The following is a 6,069-nucleotide window of genomic DNA, read 5'->3' as shown; positions in this document are numbered from 1 at the left end:
CACGGTGGACTGTGGCCATGCCTACTCGCGGTCACGTGGAAAGATGAAGTCCTCGGAGGGTCTCCTCCGTCTTTCCCTCCAGGTTGAACACAGGCTGCGCCTTGAAGGAGGTGGGCAAGCTGCGCTCGGATAGGCCAGCTTGGCGCTGCCCCTCACAGACTGCCCTCCCACAGCTTCCAGTTTCTTTTTAATGTGTTGGGAGTTTGGACTTGATCTTACATTGGATTTCATTTTGAAATGAATCTTTTTCTTTCTTGTTTAAAAATATGAAACGTTTCACTGATTTGCGCGTCATCCTTGCACAGGGGCCATGCTAGTCTCTGTATCAGTCCAATTTAGGTATATGTGTTGCCAAAGCAAGCCCTTTTTTTTTTTTTTTTGAAGAATTATTTTTTCGGGCCCGGCGTGGTAACCTGGTGGCTAAAGTCATCGCCTTGCACACTCCGGCATCCCATGTGGGCACTGGTTCGTATCCCGGCTGCTCCATTTTCCACCCAGCTCCCTGCTTGTGGCTTGGGAATGCGGTTGGGAATGGACCAAAGCCTTGAGACCCTGCCCTCACATGGAAGACCTGGAAGAAGCTCCTGGTTCCTGGCTTCAGATTGGTGCAGCTCTGACCATCGCAGCCACTTGGGGAGTAAACCAGCAGATGGAAGATCTTTCTGCTGTTCCTTGTCTCTGTAAAATCTGACTTTCTAATACACATATATATTTATTTATTTGTCTGAAAGGCAGAGTTAAAGAGAGGAGTGGGGGGGGAAGGGAGAGAGAGAGCTTCGTTTTCTGGTTCACTCTCCAAATGGCCAGAACTGTTGGAACCAAGAGCCAGAAGCTTTCTGTGGGTCTCCCACGTGGGCGGCAGGGGCCCAGACACTTGGCCTGTCTCTTGCTGCTCTTCCAGGTGGATTAACATGGAGCTGGAGTAGAAGGGGAACAGCTGGGACTTCAGCCAGTTGCCCACAGAGGATGCTGGTGTGCAGCAGGTGGCTTAACCCGCTTGGCACAACACCAACCCTGCTGTCCACTGTCAACGTGGAGCAGCGTCCAGTTCTCCTTGGCGGAGCCCATGCTGCGTCGGTCTGCTCTGCCTGCAGAGGCAAGCGCCTGCAGCTTGCCCTCTGCCCCAGAACCCCTGCCAGTCTCCATTTTGCAGCCCCAGCCTCTCCTGCCCGAAGAAGCCATGCCCTGTCCCACCTGCTCCCTGGCTGAGTTCTGTCCTTGTCATGCATGGCTCCCTGGCTGGGTTCTGTCCTTGTCATGCATGGCTCCCTGGCTGGGTTCTGTGGCCTTGTCATGCATGGCTCCCTGGCTGGGTTCTGTCCTTGTCATGCATGGCTCCCTGGCTGGGTTCTGTGGCCTTGTCATGCATGGCTCCCTGGCTGGGTTCTGTCCTTGTCATGCATGGCTCTCGCTTCCCGGTCACACGGCAGGGGGACTGGGCGCCTAGGGCAGAGGTGGCCTCCAGGGGGCGCTGCACAGCTCAGGTGCTGCCGCCCTTGCCCAGGGCGGAGGGAAAACATCGCTCTAGGACTCCCTTCATCGTCATTAACGCTTGAGTAAAAGCTTGCGGTGCCTGTGTTCACTCTCCCAGTCGTTGCCCTTCCTTTTGCAAGCAGCTGTGCTCTGTCGCCCGGGGCCACACATGCAGAACTCCAACTGCCGGCTGTGAGGATGTCCTGGGTGCTGCTTCCAGGCCTGTGCCTCCCACCCCTCCCACACCTGCTCCTCCCTGTGGTTCTCCCTTCTGCCAGCCGAAGGCATGGCAGGAGGGAAGGGTGGAGCTGCCAGGATCCTGAAGAGGTCAGGATGCCCCACGCGGGGCAGCTCACCTGGAGCCCCTCTCCTCCGTGTGTTGGTGGCTCCGTGTTCCTACAGCGCAGCCTGCCCTGATTCCATTCCTGCAGTGTGCCACTTTGAGGCTAAGTGGCAGATGAATACAGGGAAGGTGAGGGAGAAAAGGGTGTCGAGGCTGACCCACCGCCATCCTGGGTCATGGGCATGCGTAGTGGGGGCAGTCCAAGCCCCCACAATGCAGAGGAGTGAATAAATGAATTGCTGCACAATTGGAAGCTGGGCCGGGAAGACAGAATCTCCCAGGGCTGCAATGCCAGTGCCAAAGCACCCAAAGCTTGTCAGCCCAGCCCGCCTTGGCAGGGCACGCTCCGCTAGAGGACATGGCATCTCCCGGTGCCCCAGCTTTGGCTCCACCCACTGGGCAGGAGTGGGTCCTACAGATCCCTGCCCAGTGCCTGGAGCCTCAAGTTCTTTATACAAGTGAGCATCCAGCCCCGGGGATCTGGAAGCCTGAGCGCTTCCAAGCTGTACAGGTCTGTAACTGGGAGCCAAGCAGGGACCTGTGAGCCAGGCCTGCCAAATGCAGCCTGGGGCGCTCCTGGGGAGACTGTGTGGATTTGGGGGTTTTATAGTCAGATCACATATTCCCCTGAGGTCTGGTGCCAGAAGGGTGTGGCAGAATTGTGTTCATTGCACTTTTTAAACATGCACATGTGTATAATTAAATATGCACACGTGTATAATTTCAGTGCAACATTTAAAAAAAAATTTTTTTTTAAATTTTCAGTTTTATGGTACAATTCCATAGGGTCTGGGATTCCGCCCCGCAAATTCCCATCCCTGGACTGATTTTCCCAATATTGTTGCAATAGTCTAGTCCTTCCTAAGGAGTTATAATTCCATCAGTCTGTTATTTGAGTGTGCCCCGACACTGCTGGTACAGACCGTGTCAGACAGTCCGGCGTCCCATTGTCTAGATATGACCAACACTTTCACTGGGAGCCCATCTTTGATCCGGAAGTAGGGATGCACGTTGCGTTGTATCGTCACATCCGGATACAGTAGTCTTTATTGCTCCATCACTGTACATTCCCATACATGAGAAGTCACGAAACAAAGTCAACAATAGGTATGAAATTAAAGCAAAAACAAAACGGAGGAAAAAAAAAAACAGAGCATCGTGGAATCGAAAAAATGTAGCGCTGAATAACCAATGCACGGATGGCAAACACCAAAGACTCCTGGGTAAATGATGCCTCCGTGGGATCCACGAGCCAGGGATGAATTTGACAAAAGAAAATAAAGTATTTGGAAGGTGAAAATGAAAAGCAGTATGGAAAGGGTTATTGAACTTACAAGTTGCATGATGGTTTCCGTAATTTACAGAGAGCATACAGTATTTGTCTTTTGGGGATTGACTTATGTCACTGAGCACAATGGTCTCGAGTTGGGACCATCTAGTTGCAAGTGGTATAATTTCATTCTTTTTGTTAAGATTGTATTAGGGGCCCGGCGCGGTGGCGCAAGTGGTTAAGGTCCTCGCCTTGCACGCCCGGGATCCCATATGGGCGCCGGTTCTAATCCCGGCAGCCCCGCTTCCCTTCCAGCTCCCTGCCTGTGGCCCGGGAAAGCAGTCGAGGACGACCCAAAGCTTTGGGACCCTGCACCCGTGTGGGAGACCCGGAAGAGGCTCCTGGCTTCGGATCGGCATAGTATCGGCCGTTGCGCTCACTTGGGGGAGTGAATCATCGGACGGAAGATCTTCCTCTCTGTCTCTCCTCTCTGTATATCTGCCTTTCCAATGAAAAAATAATAAAAATAAATCTTTAAAAAAAAAGATTGTATTAGACAGTTAGAGGTCCAGTTAGAGGTTGGAAAGCTGGACCTTAACCACTTGAGCGCAACGGTCGATGCTATGCCGATCCGAAGCCAGGAGCCTCTTCCGGGTCTCCCACGCGGGTGCAGGGTCCCAAAGCCTTGGGCCATCCTCGACTGCTTTCCCGGGCCACAGGCAGGGAGCTGGAAAGGAAGCGGGGCTGCCGGGATTAGAACCAGCGCCCATATGGGATCCCGGGCGTGCAAGGCGAGGACCTTAACCACTTGCGCCACCGTGCCGGGCCCCGATAAAAATAAATCTTAAAAAAAAAAAAAAGAAACCGTGGTACATCTACTCCATGAAATATTACTCAGCCATTAAAAAAAAAAGAAATTATACCATTTGTAAATAGATGGTCCCAACTAGAGACTATTATGCTCAGTGAAATAAGTCAATCCCAGAAAGACAAATATCATATGTTCTCTCTAATATAAGGAAACCATAATGCAAATTGGAATGTAGAGTGATGGAGTAATGGAGACGACCATATCCAGATGGGAAAGACATAATGTAACATGCATCCCTACTTCCAAAACAAAGATGGACTCCCAGTGAAAGTGTTAGACAATGGGATGATGGACTGTCTGACATTGTCTGTCCCAGCAATGTTGGGGCACACTTAAACAGCAGACTGATGGGATTTTAACTCCTTATGCAGAGTAGCGACATTATGGGAAAAATCAATCCGGGGGTAGGAACTGGGGGGAGGGGAATCCCCACTATACAGAATTATACCATAATTCAAAATTTAAATTATACCGTAATTCAAAATAGAAAATAAAAATTTTAAAAAGTGTGACAATTCTAAAAAAAAAAAAATTACGTGTCCCAGTCTCCTTCCCTGACACTTCCCATTCTCATAGGAGGCCCACGCGTGCATGCGTCCCTCTCAACTATGCAAGCAATATTAAAAGTAAAGTTCTAAATTAATAATAAAATAGGGAGGGAAAAAAAGCATCTGGCTCCTGTCCCAGCCCCGGTTCTTACAGCCGTCTGGAGATGGAAGTAACTCTGCTTTCAGAAACATAGCTAATATCCTAAAAAATAGAGCAAAACCGAAAAACAAACAACAACAAAAAGGAAATTCATGGCTTGGCGTTGTAGCACGGTAGGGTAAGGCACCTGAGTCACTGGCATTGCATGTTGGAGGGCTGGTTCGAGTTCAGCTGCTGTTTCTACCTAGCTCTCTGCCTGGGTCTCTGCTAACGCGCCTGGGAAGGCAGCAGAAGGTGACCCCAGCTTTCGGCTCCTTACCATTCGTGTCACAGACCTAGATGCAATTCCACGTTCTTGCTTTTGGCCCAGCCTCTAGCTATTCAAGCTTTTTGGGGTGTAAAGGAGTGCATGGAGCTTCCTCCCTCCCTGCCTTCCTTCCTCCTTCCCTCCCTTCCTCTCTTCCTTCTTCCTTCCTCTCCTTCCTCGTATTTATTACTTTTGCCTTGTAAACAAATAACCATTTTAAACACAGTTACCACAGCCAGAATGAAGAGTATCAGCGAGGTGCAGCTTGGGTAGTGATGTAGAATCGGGGTGCGGGGGTGTGGTGAATGGGGGAGAAAACAACCAGGCCCAGTCTGGTGGCTCAGTCGCTAAATCCTTGTCTTACAAGTGCTGGAATTGCGCCTGGCACTGTGGCCTAGCAGCTAAAGTTCTCTCCTTGAACATGCTAGGATCCCATATAGGTGCTGCTTCTAATCCCAGCAGCTCCACTTCCCATCCAGCTCCCTGCTTGTGGCCTGGGAAAGCAGTCGAGGATGGCCTAGAGCCTTGGGACCCTGCACCCGTGTGGGAGACCTGGAAGAGTTTCCTGGCTCCTGGTTTTGGATTGGCACGGCACTGGCCATTGCGCTCACTTGGGGAGTGATTCATTGAACGGAAGATCTTCCTCTCTGTCTCTCCTCCTCTCAGTATATCTGACTTTGCAACAAAAAAAAAAATAAATCTTAAAAAAAAAAAAGTGCTGGGATCCTGTATGGGGACCAGTTTATATCCCAGCTGCTCCACTTCCCATCCAGCTCCTGCTTGCAGCCTGAGAAGGCAGTAGAGCATATTCCAAAGCCTTGGGTTCCTGCACCTGCGTGGAAGACGCAGAAGAAAGTCCTGCTGGGGTCCATGTGATGGATGTGGAAGGCAGGAAGGTGTGAAGAGTATCGTTCTATTGCAGGCAAGGCCGCAAGGAATGTCCAGCTGTGTGGCAAGGCCCGGCGGATGCCTCTACAACACCTGAATGCAGCTCTGCCTCCCTTTGCATGGACACCGGACAACCCCGCTGAGTATTCTGTAATCTATTTAGGCATTGTCTGCCTCTGCGGAGTTACTGTTAAATATCAATAGGAACTTAGAAGCTAATGTTGCTGGTGCCGTTTTTAGCCAAAGAGCTGTTATTGCTGTTAGGGCTG

General features: G+C 50.8%; 1 non-coding gene across 1 annotated transcript; it reads right to left on the bottom strand.

Annotated features, from left to right (window-relative positions):
- Positions 1-260: 260 nt before the first annotated feature.
- Positions 261-362, bottom strand: LOC121154526. The gene has a single exon (XR_005883543.1). It is a non-coding gene; the product is annotated as a U6 spliceosomal RNA (small nuclear RNA).
- Between the last annotated feature and the right edge of the window lie 5,707 nt (positions 363-6,069).

This window comes from Ochotona curzoniae, unplaced genomic scaffold (genome assembly GCF_017591425.1).
Source record: "Ochotona curzoniae isolate NIBS_2020 unplaced genomic scaffold, NIBS_Ocur_1.0 contig_1, whole genome shotgun sequence".
NCBI classification, from domain to species: domain Eukaryota; kingdom Metazoa; phylum Chordata; class Mammalia; order Lagomorpha; family Ochotonidae; genus Ochotona; species Ochotona curzoniae.
The sequence above is the reverse complement of the archived record's forward strand: the minus strand, read 5'-3'. Positions and strand labels throughout refer to the sequence as shown.